A 16,834-nucleotide genomic window follows, 5' to 3' on the forward strand; every position below is an offset into this window, starting at 1 on the left:
GTGTGTGTGTGTGTGTGTGAGAGAGAGAGAGAGAGAGAGAGAGAGAGAAATAGGCATGAACTGTGTTTTTTTTTTTTGCAATTTAATATCCATCTGAGTTCAAATTTATGGCAGAAAGAACTATAAAGTTGCAAATAAAAAGTGTTCAAAAGCAAAACATATCCAATCTCCATATCCCTCTATAAAAGTCTGGAATTCTTGTCAGGCATTCTTCAGAAATGCTATCTGGACTTCAAAGTGCCCTCTCAGTCCTCCCATTGAATGCTAACCCCACCTTCAGGCTGCCCTCATTTCCGATGTGACAGCAACTCAACACCCCTATCTTGACAGGAAGCACCCTCACTGCCGGGTCCCTCTTCCTCCTCACCTCAGCTGGACTTTCCCAACCAGCTGGAAAGACTATTGCTTTTCAGACAGCACTCAGAGGCCACGGTTGTGACATTTGGAATGTCACACGTGATTCTTACATATTTTACCAACCCTTCTCTTCCTTTCTGTAGTGACTGACTTCCTGTTATCACTTTGTAAACTCTGTCACTCGCAGGCAAGATTACTTCACTATTAGGCAGTCGACAAAGGCTGAGAGCCCATTGTCTGTTCCAGAGAATCAACATGGGGTCTGGCCTTTCAGAGCAGAGACAAGTGCATGGGAGGAGAGGACTAACGTAAGATGATCTCACTTTCCTATCCAAGAAGTCTTGGTGTCAAATCCTTGCTGAACTATTTAGAAGTTGTGAGACTTTGGAGAGGTTATTTAACTTTTCTAAGACTTTGGTTTTCCATAAGCAAAACAAGACAAAATGTCTTTACAGGGTTTTAGTGAAGATTAGGGATATGAACACCAGGTGTCTTGTTCACTGCAGGTGCGGCTATAGTCACAGCTGTAGGAGTTACTGTCGTGGAGTTGGTTGGAGATGGCATGCTGATGGAGTTGTCGGTGTTATTGGTAATGGTGGGGATGGGTGGAAGTGGTGGAGCAGGAGATGCTGTGGGTAGCAGGTGGCATTAGTGATGGTGCAGGTGATGGTGGTAGTGGTGGAGGGGTTGGTAAATGTAGATAATGGTGTTGGAGTTGTTGGTGACAGTGAGTGACAGAGGTGGTGATGTTTGCAGAGCAGTAGTGGTTATACCAGGCATGGCCAACATATGGCCCACGATTAAATTTTTAATATTCTCAGCTACTCAGAAGCGGAAGCGTCTTTGATTATTGGAAATCAAGATATTTAAGAAGATAGTGATATGTGGAAAAGAATTCCACGTGTGACTAATCTAGGGTTAACTTCCAATAATTGGTCGAATGGAAGGCAAATAGGCAAAACTGAAAAGGAATCAATATAAATTCTAAATTTGAAAATTATGCTCAGTCACTGAATTAAAAAAGAAAAAATATCTCAATTGATAGGTGTGATGGTGTGCTAGGAAAAACTAAATTTGACACTGCATTTGAATTTAAATCTATATCTGAGAAAATCTCCCAGCATGAAGTATAGAGATATTAAAATGCTAGAGAAAGAAAAAGGAAAAGAAATTGTATAATACAAAGCAAATGCTAATATACATCTAATAACTATTCAAGAAATAAGAAGAGAAAATGAGATGAAAAAAAAGCTGTAATCTTGACATTGATGCTCTCATTTTTATTTAGCTTTTCTCCTTTTAGTTTCTGCTTTAATCAAAAGACTTTTTTTTCAACCGACTTTCACACATGGAATGTTGAAAGTCATCTATTATTGATTAATCTTTGATTTCTAATTTTCCTAACATGGTAACAAACCTAAATTGCACAATGCCAAATAATAATAATAAACATAAAAGAAAGAGAAAAAGACATTACTTACAAACGAATGACAACCCAACTAACAGCAGACCACATCTGTAGCATAGGTGTTGAAAAACAATAGAAAAATTCCCTCAAAGTGCTGAGGGAATGTAACTCAACCTAGAATTCTAAACCGGCTAAACTCTCACTCAATACTGACATCAAAATAAAGATATTTTCAGAGTACTGCCCATGGGCCATGGCTGAGAGACCCCAGCTCTTATTCATACTTATACAAGAAGCAAACTGAGCCCATGGCGAAGCAATGAGACACTAGCAGCAAAGGTGAGACACAAAAGTGTCCTCTTGGCACTATATAGAGTTACATTCAGGATCAATGAGTAGCACTGGGTCCATTCATTATCTCAAATAAATAAATTCAATAACTTAGAAACCATGAAAACTGTTCTGCTGAAAACGGTAAGATGGATAAAGTTAACCATAAAACTATGACAACTCAAACAAAATGAATACATAATAATACAATGAATGGGTCTCTGAAAATAACCAATAAATTGAATAAACTTTTAGAAAATTGGGCAAATATAATCAACTAGAACTAAGATGAGAAAACAAAAGACTAAGTTATAAAGCAGATTGACTCTGTATATTTTCTTTATGTGAAATCCTGCTGAAATCAACTAACACCAAAGTTATTCATTAACCAAATAAACTCAACTTGGGAGAGAAAGTGTAAATATAAAATAAGCAAGAAAACAATTTTAAACTGCCCTAAGACATATAAATAAACAATAACAACCAACTCTAAGCTTACATGGATTTCTTAGTAAAGTATGTCACATATTTATAAAAAATGATTATCTCTCATGCTATGTAAGTGATGACAGCAAAACACACCCAGGCTTTATTCTAAAATAACATTTTCTCTCCATCATCATTTCTATACTAGGAAGAGCCCCCGAGATCCTCTGCTGGTGGGGAAAAGTCTGTGTCTCTCACACAAGCCCAGGACTGGGGCTGGAGGACACCTCTCCTTTTCCAAGCAGGTCTGGGAAAACGAAACATATTCCCAGCTCCAGCTTCAGCTCTGGTTTGTCCTTGACAGGCCTTGTCCTGGTGTGATGCCATTTTCTAGCCCCTCTCAGTCTTTCAGGCCGGTCCAACTCGGGAATGCTCGTCCCGTCCCCGTGGGGTCATCTATGTTCATATGAGCTCTGTCCCCACAGTGAGAGCTACTGGAAGTGCTACCAGAATGATCACTTGAAACAAAATCTAGGCTTTCAGCCCAAATGAAAACCAAAACAACAAATTCACATTTATCTCTGCTGCATCTTGAAAACACATCCTTGCTTCTCACTGTTCCCCAGACCCATTGTCTGACAGACATCTTTCCTGCAATTACAGAACAGCATCGAAGGCAAAATAGCTATGACAATTCACTGACAGACGTACAGGGAGGAGATGCATCTAGAGAGACAGCCACTATTGGTATTGAGGAGGTTGAGTTCAGAGAGAACTTTAAAAAAAGTGAATACTATAAAAGTCATTCGGAGACCAATAAAAGGCTTCCTGGAACTGAAAAAGAAATATGATTTAAAGTTTTCACTAGCTAAACTGAAAAGGGTGTAGGCAGAGCTGAGTACACATTCAGATCTGAGAGAGCCAATGGAAGAATGAGTTCACAACTCAGAGTAAACACACAGGAGACTGAAGTCCCCAACTCGCTGTGCAGTCCTCGCAGTTTACTGCTGCTCGTAAAAGTGGAGCAGCTGGGACTGAAATATCCGGCCCCATGTGACTGCACAAAGGAGGGCACACCCCAGTCAAATCCCTGAGTAATATCTCAGCTTCAGATGCCTACCGCAGTATTCACAAATAAATTGCTTTAGTCAAATATATTATTTTAAAATCCCTCTATGTCAGTGGTCCCCAATCTTTTTTGGGCCATGGACTGGTTTAATGTCAGAAAATATTTTCACGGTCCGGCCTTTGGGGTGGGATGGATAAATGTATCACATGACTGAGACAAGCGTCAAGAGTGAGTCTTAGACAATGTAACAGAGGGAATCTGGTCATTTTTTTAAAAATGAAACATTGTTTAGACTTAAATATCATATAAATAAAACGGAAATAATGTAAGTTATTTATTCTTTCTCTGCGGACCGGTACCAAATGGCCCACAGACTGGTACCGGTCCACGGCCCGAGGTTTGGGGACCACTGCTCTATGTGATACCAAGCAACCAAAAATGAACACGGAATTGAAGTGAGTGGCTTGTTGGCGGTGGCTTTGTGTGGGGGAGTGTGTGTTTCCCTGTTCTCGGTTCCTCCTATTTCTGAGAAATGAAAAATGTCTTTCCTAACAACTGTTTAAGTACCATAGGACTTTCTGTCACTTCTTTGTTGTTTGTCATACAAAGAAGAAGCTTTGGTATTTTACGCAATTGGATCTTTCAGGCTGAGTTTCCTTTCAAATATGATTCACTGGAGTGAACCACTTCCACGCTGTTAGCAGGGTTACAACACTGTTCACAAAAGCTCCGGCAAGTAGAGGCATGGGTACTTGGAGGTGAGTCTAAAGAGATGATCTAGGAATGTGTGGGCTACCCCACTGAGAAGGTAAAGATGGGCGGTGGCTCTGGGAGGAGGGGCAGAAGAGGCGGCCGTGACATTGGCAGTTGTCTTTTTACCACGACCACATCCATCCACCTCTCTGCGGAAAGTCTGTGTAAAGCTGGGCAGAGGCGCCCTGGCTGGATGGCTCAGTGGTAGAGCGTCAGCCTGGCGTGTAGAAGTCCCGGGTTCGATTTCCGGCCAGGGCACACAGGAGAAGCGCCCATCTGCTTCTCCACCCCTCCCCCTCTCCTTCCTCTCTGTCTCTCTCTTCTCCTCCCGCAGCCGAGGCTCCAATGGAGCAAAGATGGCCCGGGCGCTGGGGATGGCTCCTTGGCCTCTGCCCCAGGCGCTAGAGTGGCTCTGGTCGTGGCAGAGCGATGCCCGGAGGGGCAGAGCATCGCCCCCTGGTGGGCGTGCCGGGTGGCTCCCAGTCGGGCGCATGCGGGAGTCTGTCTGACTGTCTCTCCCCGTTTCTAGCTTCAGAAAAATACAAAAAAAAAAAAAAAAAAAAAAAAAAAGCTGGGCAGAGGCACACGAAGTCCACGGGAGGAGAGCAGAGCAACTGAAACAGAAAGCCCAGTCCAACTACAGACCAAGACAGAAGTGAGGGACCAAGACTCCGTGTAACATTTGGCCCCATGATGTCTGCCAACCCAAGTGAAAAGTGGAACATGGTGACTTAACGTGGTTCTTATGACCAGAAAGGAACAAGTGGAGCTATGTTCTTCCTGATACTTAACTACAAACTACATTTCTCAAGTGAGCCCTTCTAAGGGGTACAGTGGACAGTCAGCACTAATCACCCTGTAGAAATAACTTGACAATAACACTCTGGAGAGCGGAATTTGCAGTCCGCACCAGAGCTTTGCAGAGTCTTTCTTGAGTTTCCTCAGAAAATTGCATTTGCAATAGCTTCTTTCCCTCCTGGTTCGGAAGGCAGGTTGCTGTGGGTTGGATTGTGCCACACCCCTCACCCCCTTGGAATTCATATATTGAAGTGCTAATCCTTGGGACCTCATAATGTGACCTTATTTGGAGACAGGGTTTTTTACAGAGTTAATTGAGTTAAAATAAGGCCATTAGTGTGGACCTTCATCCAACAGAGGGAGTGGTTATGAAAAGGAGAAATGTGGATATAGACACACACTCAGGGACAGTGACATGTGAAAATGAAAGCAGAGATGAGGCTGATGCTTCTATGAGCCAGAGAATGCCAAAGGTTGCCAGCAAACCACCATGAGCCTGGTTAGAGGTAGGGGACAGATTCTCCCTGCTGTACCTCAGAAGGAACCAACCCTGCTGACACCCTGATCTCAGGCTTCCAGTGCCCAGACCCATGAAATAAGGAATTTCTAATTTTCAAGCCACTCAGGTTGCGGAACTTCATGACGGCAGCCCCAGGAAACTAACACGTGTGCCATTCTGTGTTTTGAGGCCAAGGGACCCTCCAATTCAGCTTTGTTCAGCTGTGAACGGGGCCTGAAGAGACGTTCGCAGTGCTTCAATTAAAAACAAAATAATGAAGAGAAGAACAAGTCGGGATGATTCTAAGAACTGTCCATGATTGGGAGCCTTTTCCCAGTACTCTACTTCCCCAGCAAGGATGTGGTCACATCAGACCTGATTCTACCATAAAAATGTTCTCATTTCTACAATAAAAAGTTCACATGTTTTCTTTGGTCTTGTCCTACTTTATACTGGTTCCCCTTTATGACAAGAGTCCAGAGACCAGAAAGAACTGGCTCACGACCAAATGTAAATATACCCTGAAATCTCTGTCACTTAACCTGACCCCTAATTAGGAGCAAGGAAACCCTGCACCATGCTTGTGCCAACACAGGTAACGCCGCTACATGGTCCCAGCAACTCCTTTTATGACTTGGCCGAATATTGCCAAGTATTTGCTTGGTGTCACATTTATGAGCTTACTTAAGAATCTTTTGTGCAAACGTTTTGAAGGCTTACTTTATGGACCTGCTCCAGAACTTGATTCCTGGGGCCCATTGCACAGGACTTTAACGAGGCCAAAAGGTAACATTTGCCTTCTGGTTATTTTCTCCTTTCTTCTTCCCCGCCCCTCCTCCTCCTGCCAAGGTGCCTCCTGTCCTCCAGGGGGTCCTGCTCTTCTAACTAACAAGTCAGCTACTTCCCTGCAGGCAAAACGCTCTGAGAACCCACCCTTATTCTGCACTCCCCTGGGCACAGACTTGATCTCCACGGGAAAGTTTTTAGTTTTAGGACGCCCATGAATGCCTGTGGGTGTGACTGTTCTGTGTCGTGACTATATAGTGTGTGTGACCGTGCATGTGTATGTTCTTTAGGGAAAGCAACTTCACTGGTCACTAGTTATAGAATCCAAATATATTAGCACTGCAAGCAACATTCTGAAATGTCTGATTCACCTGTACTCTCCAACCTGTATCCCAGGGAAAACGCGCTCTACATCTTTGTCGACCAGTCATATAGCCCTAGTGGACCTCTTCCATCATTAAAATGATCTCTGGCATTCATACAGCTCATAAAAGTGCAGAGTGCTCACTCACTGCTGGAAGTTCTCTCGCTTCTCAAGATAAATCTTCTTTCTTGGCTTCGTTCCATGCATGTCTTTTCCGGGACACCATCACAAACATGAGCATGGCTTTACAACCAAGCGAAATAGAGGACCAACACTCTCTTCAATCTCAGCGATCAGAGATAGAACATTCCTGATTCTTTTCTTGCATGCCAGTGGCCACATTGGTCAAAGGACCCTGAAACATCTAGATAATTTGGGGCAGGATTCCAGCTCCTCTACGCTCCAGATGAGGAAACTTCCTCTTGCTGACTTCCCAGAAGGGTGGCACAGGGCGGGGTGGGGCTGGGCAGCTTCTCCCAAGTCACATGGCCATGAATGGCAGAGACAGAGGAAACAGAAGTCTATCATCTCATGATGCAAGGTATAAAGATGACATGTGGATCCCAGCAGTTCTAGAGTCGGTGCCCCCGTGTGAGGCCGTGAGAGACAGAGCTGAGGCGGGCAGAAAGGCAGGCAGGCCGGCCACACAGAACAAGGGAGCGTGACCCCTGCGGCAGCCCCAGCATAGAGAAACAGGCCATTGGAGACTGGCACTGATGCATCAGGGACATTTCTGCTTCCTCTTGTGACTATGAAAATTATTATGTTCTGTTTTCTATTATTTAAACTTATGTTCCTAGAACATTCTAAGAAAGAGAGAATGGGGTGGGCAATGCGGCAAAGGCAGTGACACCAGCTCCCGGGGACCTGCTGGCCAGGTCTGCTGACCCCGTGAGAGGCGACATCGATGGCTGGCCCAGAGTCTGAGAAAGCCCTGCAGAGCCCTGGCTGCCCACCACACCACCATTGTTTTTACATAACCCCGTTCCTCTGCAAAGCGTTCCATTGCTTCCTTACCCCTCCACAGAGTCATTTTCCATGCACGACTCACAAGAAATTTGTATGAAGCAGTCTTAACCTGTTTGACAGATGAGAGAACCTGAGCTCTTGTCCTTTCTGTTGTTGCTGAGACAGGTGAATGGAGGGGGCAGTTTAACCTCCTGACTTTTCCTGGCAATTGTCCCATTTACCCCTTTTGCTCAACGTCACATGGCTATGACCAAGATGACCACATCCCGGAGGCGGGGACCTGCTGTCTCTCCTCCAAGGTGCTTCCGTTGCCCCATCTCCATCCTCCAGGACTTTTGAGAGATTAAACTTGGGCTCCATTCAGTGAATAAGTTGGTTGGGATATTTTCGTATTCTCGCCATAAGAGTCAAAATAGACTTTAAATGTTATAGAACAAAGTAAAATACATGTTAGATGTTAGAAAATAACACCAAGTATTTATGCAAGGGGAAAGGCGGCGTCCAGAATGAGAGCTGAATCCTCCTGGTTCTATTTATATGTGTAAATTATTTAACCACTTGGGCTACATGACCAGTTGGGAATGTCCTCACCTGACTAAATATATATTAGTACACGTTGGCATCAATCCCATTAACATAATATTAGCCATTACGGGTGCATTACAACATCATCCTACTCACAAATGTGACACAGAACTGAGTGTCACAGACACCTCACTGCGCGGGGCCCTGAAGTCCGAATGGAAAGTCAGAAACACCTCCTGCAGGCCAGGCCGCGCTGGCACGACTTCATATTTACATTAGTTTCGCTAATCTGGTCGAGTGAACTTTTTCCCTAAGAAAATGTAATAGGAATATTTTATTTGAAAGTTTTATGTGGTAAGCAGCTGTCTAAAGTCTTAATTCCTGTTTTCAGTAGGGTAAGTGGCACATGCAACCAAGAAGAAAAACCCCAGCAGTCTTCCAAGTGCTGGTGAGGGCAGCAGGGAGTGGAAAATCCATGCGAAGTCTTTCCAGGAACACGTGCCTACAGATCCCTAGGTAAGTCCTTCAATGTTGGTGTAGAAAAATATGGCCACACATTTCCTAATGAGATTGAGCAGAAGAGCTGGAAAACCCCCGGCAACCAGAAGACAGAGGGAAAGCGACTTGAAAGACTCACACAGCAGGAGGCTGATCCAATCAAAGAGGCAGGTCCTGGACCACGCAGCCCTCTGCATCCACCGCCCATTGTGCCACCTTGTCCTGACCTCTGGGGGCCACTGCAAGGCTCAGCACAGGAGGGGAGCTCCATTAAACCCTGCTGTTGCACCAACAAACAGGTTAGTCACGTGGCAAATAACAGCCTGCCGTGGGTTGCTTTCGTGTTTTGCAGGAAAGTTTTTTGTTTGTTTGTCCTAAAATATAAGCATATGCACATCTCTAGGGAGGGGAAAGTATGCCCTTGGAAGGAGAGAAGTAAGAGGTGTCGGGTGCTTAGGAGAGTTTTGTATTCTCTCAGAGATGGTCAGTCAGATGTGGCCACAAGAGGAGACTCAGGAGAGGTGTAGAAAAACAAAGCTTATTATACTAACAGGTGCCAGACAGTGTCACTGCATGTCATGAGGGTGTCCTCACAAGGAGGGAGCCTCAGGGGAGAGGGCTCAACCAAGCCAGTGGGAGCCAAGAGAGAGTGAAGACCTCTGGGCAGGTGCCTTCATCAGGAATCAGGGTGAAGTACACAGGAAGAAGCATAAGGGAATTTCATTGGTGTGTATGAGTGACACTATGTCACAATCAAGGGAGGGCAAGAAGGGGAACTAGAGGTAGGGATGAGCATGACCACACTGGTGCACCTGATCAGCTGGGCAGGATGCTCATGGCCTATTTGTGGGGATTTTGAAGCAGCAAGGAACTCTGATGTTTAAATACTTACAACATAGGAAGTTAGTTGTTTAATCTACATGAGGGTTCCAGTAGCAAGGAAAGTATTTATCACCTCCATTGATTACATCCAAGTTAAAAGACAGAAGAGGTGAGTCCAAAAGTAAAATCCATCCTTTCATTAAAGTGCATAGAGGATAGATTATGGGAACATTGTAGAGAAATCTGGAACCAAAGATACCATTAACAAATGGTTTTCTCTTACATCTTTGTCTAAGAAGTATCAAAACTGAGGATTTTTTATATGAATTACAATAATGATACAGGTGACTTAGTTCACACAGATGCACTCACATATACACCAGAACATACCCACCCTCTGATATTATACCCTATATACGCAAGCATCAAGTCACTGGTTTACTGATGAATTCTCAAAAGACTGCTTACTATAGTGCTTGCCCCAGATTATACTCAAAAGAATATATACTCATAGATTACTCATGGAATAAGTTGATGGGTGGACCGATGACAGAAGTGTTAATCACTGATTCCAGAACTAGGTTCAGAGGTACAGACGTGAACCAAGCTTCCTACTCAACAGGTCTCCAGTATGATTACCAGGAAACTCTTCAGATAATGTATTATAGAATTGTACACTTGAGGCCAGGACATGGAAACAACCAAAAAGCCCGTCAATAGATGACTGGATAAAGAAGATGTGGCACATATACACTATGGAATACTACTCAGCCATAAGAAATAATTACATTGGATCATTTACAGCAAAAATGGTGGGATCTTGATAACATTATACGAAGTGAAATAAGTAAATCAGAAAAAACCAGGAACTACATTATTCCATACGTAGTTGGGACATAAAAGTGAGACTAAGAGACATTGATAAGAGTGTGGTGGTTACGGGGGGAGGGGTGAGAGGGATAGAGAAAGGGGGAGTGGGAGGGGCACAAAGAAAACTAGATAGAAGGTGACAGAGGACATTCTGACTTTGGGTGACAGGTATGCAACATAATTGAATGACAAGATAACCTGGACATGTTATCTTTGAATATATGTATCCTGATTTATTGATGTCACCCATTAAAAAAATAAAATTATTAAAAAAAAAAAGAATTGTACACTTGAAACCCATATAATGTTTTAACTAATGTAACCCCAATAAATTCAATAAAAATACATTTTTTTAAAAAAGGATCACTCTGACCGAATAGCTCGGTTGGTTAGAAATCATCCCAAAGCACAGAGATTGCCTGTTCGGTTCCCGGTCAGGGCATGCACAGGAACAGATCGATGTTCCTATCTCTCTCTCTCTCTCCAAAATCAATAAATAAGCATTAAAAAGGAGGAATCTGATTCTTTGGGTGAAGGGTGATGTGTGTATGTGAAAGAGCAATGTGGAGACAGCACGCCTCACACTAGTGAGTCCAAGGAAACCCAAGCGCCACAGAGCCACCAAGGCTACAGAATCCATGTGATGCATTCACTTTTCCTTAAAAAATAAAAAAGAAGAAAAAAACTCTCTTTTGTAAAACCTAGATGTAACAAATATTCCCAAAAACATCTGGCTGTGAGGGAAAGAATGTAGTGTGTGGTTTTAGGCAGGTCACTTTATGTTGCTATGACACAATTTGGCCATCTGTTAAATACAATAAAATCATCGGCGTGCACTCCTTACACTTGAAATGCTGAAAAGCAAATGCTAATTTTTTCCATAAAATGTTGAGAACCAGCGGTAGTAGCTCTGAAGATAGTGTTCCCTAGGAGTGACATGCAGAACAGCCACAAGGCTACACTGGTCCCTGGTAAAATAAGGAGCTTTCTAAATGGACATGGTCCAGCTATACCAGTGGGTAGGCTGAGTCCATCCCTCCTTGAAGGAATATTTTAATGAGACAAACACAAGACATGACTAGCTCGTCATTAAATCAGGGGCCTCACTCATTTCCTACATGAGATGAATGCCAGTCATCGAGGGGGGTGGAAAGCGTAACGCGTTGCTCATTGAAAGTCTGTGACTTTCTCAGAAGGACCAGGTTGAAGTCCAGGCTGTGCCACTGAGAAGCTGCATAATCCTGGTCAAATTACTTAATCTCACTTCTCCATTAATCACACAACCCCAGTGCCTGACACACAGTAAGCCGTCAATGAAGGAGAGGACGAGGAGAGTTGTGCAGATCACACAAGATAGCACCTGTGCATATTCTCTGACACTTAACGCACTACACAGATGCATGATTACTACTGTTACTGGTAATAAGTATTCTACAACTCATTCTGAATCCTTGAAAATGGAGTTATCATTTTCATAGGGCCACAGGGGCTGAGGTTGAACTGTTAACTTGGGGTGCAAGTAACTTTTCCTCCCATGCAGATTTGCCAAGTAGAAACTCCAGCCATTGAAGTCAAAGAAAGAATTTCTTGGAGTTCCTGTGTTGTCTCTGTGTGCCTGTGTCTGAACGTGTTAGGTGACGTGGAGTTGTTATCCATGGGAAAATAATGTTAGCACAATTTCTTGCACTGCTCAAGTCCATTAAAAAATGAAATCTTTCTTCTTATTGCCTGTTCACTTTTAATATTTTCCCCCCACCAGTTAACTTGAGCCAAAAGAAAGGCAAGCATTTTCCACCTTGCTGCTTAATTGGCAGTCTGACATTTGGCCTCTTGCACATCTCAGAAATTTGGCCACAATGACTAGCGTTCTTCACACTAGGCAGCATTTAGCACTAATACTAGGCAGAAACACAAGTAAAAGGTTTTCCTTGTGGCAAGGATGTGACTGCATGTAGCTAACTTGTGAGCAGAGAAAAGACCAAGCAAGTCTGAGTAGTTACCTTATGAGCAAACAGGAAGCAGAAAGAGAGCCATGGTATGGTCTAGCTTGATAAATTGGTGGGTTGCTAGAGACACCTTGCTGATATCATGTGCAGAGATGAGAGAGATGCACACGAGTTGAAATATCAATGACACGAGTCTGGGAGGGGGCCTGTGTTGCTGGTGGATGGGGGAAAGCAAGCCTGGAAAGTAACATCGCTCTTTCAACGCCTCCTCTGTATGTTACACAGTCTTGTGTCCCAGAGCTTTCCCTAATGTCTTTTTTATGAAAGTCTAATAAACAACTGTCATGTCAAGCCTTTGCTGAAAGCTGTTGACTATGCACCACTTTCGGAGAATGTGCCTGGGGAAATGGCTTCCCTCCATGCTTTGCCCATTGTTACCACCTGAGGGTTCGGACTCCTCCATAAACGAGGAAGGAGGGTTACCAACTACTTCCTGAAGGTCTGGCATTTCACGTACAGTTGATTGGATAATACTGACATTTGTGTTTGCTACAAAGACAGAAAACCCAGCTAATCAGGGGAAGCAGTGTCGTGTGTCCCCCTCCTCAGGGAACCTGCAGAGCCCGCTTGGGTTGCTGCGGGCCATTCACCTGGGGCTTACTCTCTGTACTGCCCAAGGGAGCCTCCTCTTTTCCTGTAACTCTTTCCACCGACTTGAGTAAAGCCTTGGGACACTTTTATTCATCCTCTCTGAGGTTTTAACAAAAAATGAAATCATGAACCCATGTTTTTCCAACACAGATTCAGGGCTAACCCGCAGCAAAACGAGGTGTTTTTCATTTTGTGTCCCTCTCTGCACTGTGGCATCCAAATTCCCACATTGGGCCAAACTGCCCGTTGCTTCCAATGCCCCCTTTGGTAAGCCTCTCTGGTCTCTCATTAGACTAAGAATGGGATTCTCCACCTTGACACCACTGATACTGGGGCTGGATAATTCTCTATTGGATAATTCTCTTGTCCTGGGCAGCATCCCTGACCCTCAATCCTCAGTTGCTAGTAACACCATCTCTCTCCAGTTATAACAACTAACATTTTCTTCAGACTGACAAATTTGCCCTTGGGGACATCTCACCCAGGCTGATTACTATCACACTAAAAGGGCCTTTAGCAGTGATCCTTTCCCCAAAGAACTGTCAATAGAAAGCGACTGTGTTAGAATGATAGAATTTCAAGCATTCACCGCTAATGATCTTCTTGGGAACTCTGATGTCACTTAATGAAGGCAGTCTTTTCCTCAGAATAAGCTAGCTCAGACAATCTCAGTCATTAGCTGGTTTGTCAGAATGATATAATTGAGACCTGTATTAAACCAACCCCAAGCATTTGACCTAGAGCAGTATCAGTTTCAGGTGTAAAACTTCCTATTTATTGAACTTCAGAGCCAATGCCCTCCCTAAAGATCCTAGAATGACTCTCAACTAGGCAGAAGGGATGCTCTCCATTCCGCAAATGATGGATTTTCAATGTTAGAACACACAGCTACAAAATCCAGCACTCAGGAGCCAGTGTCTGTATGCCTGGTCTCACACAATTTACAGCCCTAACCAGAAGGTGATGTCATCAACTGAGGCACATATTCCACACCTCGTTTTCCCGTAGTAGGATTTACACTTTCTTGGAGAATGTTGAGTTGGCAAAGAGTGTCGAAAGTGAGCAACAAAGACCCAGGGCAGGCACAAACTAGGCTTTAAGAGCAAAGCCCTATTCCTGTGTGGTTTGTAATCAGCCACAATGTGAATGCTTCAGCACATTTTGCGCAGCGTAAAATCATTTACAATGGCACAGGGGAGGTTGCTTTAAATAGAGTGAGAGAAAATGACTCTTGCAGTAAGGGAGCTGACCAATGAGCGCTAGCTTGTGGTGGAGTCATTTCAGGGATTTGGCAAACTTGGGCAACCGACTGAAATTCAATATTAGGTCCACCGATTGGCTTGCCGGATTCCACTCACAGCAAACAAGAAATGTGAACAGCGATCTTCGGGTCTAGACAATCCCGTGACATTAAGACCCAAGATTCTACCTTCTTTTTCTTCCTCCTAAAATTAAATTGTCTTCTAATAAAAATAAAAAGGACTTGACCCCCAAAATTTTAAGGTGAATTAGATTATACATTTGGCCAATTAGTTGTGTTGATAAAATATCTATAATCTATTTATTTCGGCTTTTAAAATTTTCAAGTCTATTAAACTTGTATAGCAAACCTCGATACCATATTGATTCCATTGCTACCAATAAAATTAAAAATGTAGAATGACGTGTCCTAAATCTTTAGAGGTTATTAACTTTCAATATAAATTTACTTTTTAAAAAATTCAACCGCAAGAGTATATAACACTTACTAATATTTGTAAAGACTGATTTCTTTTCCCCCACTTGGAGCACAGCTCATAGAATCACAAAGCAAAGCTTTAACCAGGCACTTGACAACTCCAAAGGCTCTTTATTTTCCTGGCAATATGATCTTCCTGCTAAAAAAAACAAAAACAAAAACAAAATCTCATGGCATGATTTTTGCTAATCTATGGCTTTGGGATTATGCAACTGAGTTGGAGGCGGCACATTCTTGCCTGGCCATGTGAGGTACATATTAATCATACAGAGTGCAGTTTATGCAAGACTAAAACATAAAACCAAAGCCCAGTGCTTCCTACCAAGGAGAGAAGTACATCATGGAAGACGTAACATCATATGCTGTTGCTTGAATTAAAAAAAAAGAGAAACGTGTTATGTCTGAGCAGAAACGGGCAGCCAGCTCAAGTCTTTAAGGCTTGGCCATCTGACAGTTCTGCACAGACCCTGCACTGGGCACTGTTCCTCTCTCCTTCAACTACCCTGTCACAGTGTTAATGCAAATGAAAGGTTTAGTCCATAAGACCCCCTCTCAAAATTTAAATAAGTCATGTGTTTAGGGCAGTTTTTTTCTTTTAAAATGTAATAACCAAAGTCCTGACTTGTTATCTGGTTTGTGGTGAGGTAGTCTGAGAAGTCTGCTCTCTGCTCCTCAAATTTCCCTGTTGCCCCAACACATCTTCCATGCTTGTCCACTGATGTGCCACTAATGTGCTTTTCTCTCCACCAGTAATCCCCCACCCTCAACTCCCTGCGGGAATTGTGTCAGGACCGCGATCGGGCATCACCTGCTCTGAAATTCACCCTAGTCTCCCAGGCAGTGGTAATTGTTCCTCTCTCCCTCTTCCTCACCAGCCTGGACATGTCTCTGTGACATTTCTTCCCATGTTGTACTCTGGTTATCTGTGAGCATTTCTGTCTCCTCCTTTGACCCCTGAGCACTGTGTCTTACCCATTTCTGTGTCTAGATGTTCTATAAAAAGGTGAATGAATGAGCGACAAAGCAAAGAACATAGGAATCACACTGACAACTTTCTGTCCGACGTTCACCAGACTTCCAGGGACGGCTGTGAAGTGCTCCACCTTGAATCCGAGCGGACCACGACACACACCTTTGTGTCATGGAGAAAGGAGCATCGGATGGAGTTGGAGCTCAGTCAGGAAACATGGAAGATCTTGGAGCGGGACCCTGTGTTCACACTGCTCTGCTGTGGGTCATTTAACTAGGGACACAAGGCAAATACCCTCTGAAGGTCACTTGCTGAGCATTGTTTCTCTTGGTTCAAGCAGCCCAGGGAAAAGCACCTTTGAAACTCACCATCACCCCGACCACTTGATAGATGTCACAGGAAGAGTAGTAACTAAATTACAGTGCTCCTTTCTTGGAGGGGGTCTCAGGAAGGGGATTTTTGCATCAGACACGCTTTTGATTTGCTTTTTCTTAAAGATTCAGTAAATCACATAAACAACCTACTTTTCTTCGGCCACTGGCTTGGCAGGTTTAGAATCCAACAAGCGGCTCATCTGGATCAAGTGTTTCAGAGTTGCTGTTGACCCTTTTGTGGTGGTCTCTTTCCTGCCCAAATGTATCTTTCTACCCTCGAATTTCTTTTGCTGTTTTGCCTACTTCTAATAGATGTTATCTTACTAGCATATGGCATTTGTATAAACTGCCATTAATCCTTTTTAAAGTGATATCATAGAAAAAAATTTAATGTTTATGTAAAAACAGAAGCAATAATCAAAATATGCAATAACTACTATGGCATGGTCATTGACCAATCAGAAAGGCGCTATCTGTTAAGAACAAAAATGTCAAACTGGCGCATATAGGCAGAACACCATCCTTGACAATAAATCAATAGCATAGTGTCAGGTAGAAGGTACAGCATTCAACTTGGACTCGGAACCAGGAGAGACAGCATCAACCAGGAAAAGAACTGCCCCCAAAGTCAAAAAAGATCTGAGTTGGAAATCTTGGCTCTGCCTCCTACTCATTTTCTGA

At 43.4% G+C, this 16,834-nt stretch overlaps 1 long non-coding RNA gene across 1 annotated transcript in view; it reads left to right on the forward strand.

Annotated features, from left to right (window-relative positions):
- LOC136406838 (uncharacterized) overlaps nucleotides 1-16,834 on the forward strand; it is a 389,340-nt gene that overhangs the window by 968 nt on the left and 371,538 nt on the right. Inside the window, exon 2 of the long non-coding RNA XR_010751720.1 lies at nucleotides 8,676-9,081. This is a non-coding gene — a long non-coding RNA (uncharacterized lncRNA). The remainder of the gene's footprint in view (nucleotides 1-8,675; nucleotides 9,082-16,834) is intronic.

This window comes from Saccopteryx leptura, chromosome 5 (assembly GCF_036850995.1).
Source record: "Saccopteryx leptura isolate mSacLep1 chromosome 5, mSacLep1_pri_phased_curated, whole genome shotgun sequence".
In the NCBI taxonomy this organism is placed as follows: domain Eukaryota; kingdom Metazoa; phylum Chordata; class Mammalia; order Chiroptera; family Emballonuridae; genus Saccopteryx; species Saccopteryx leptura.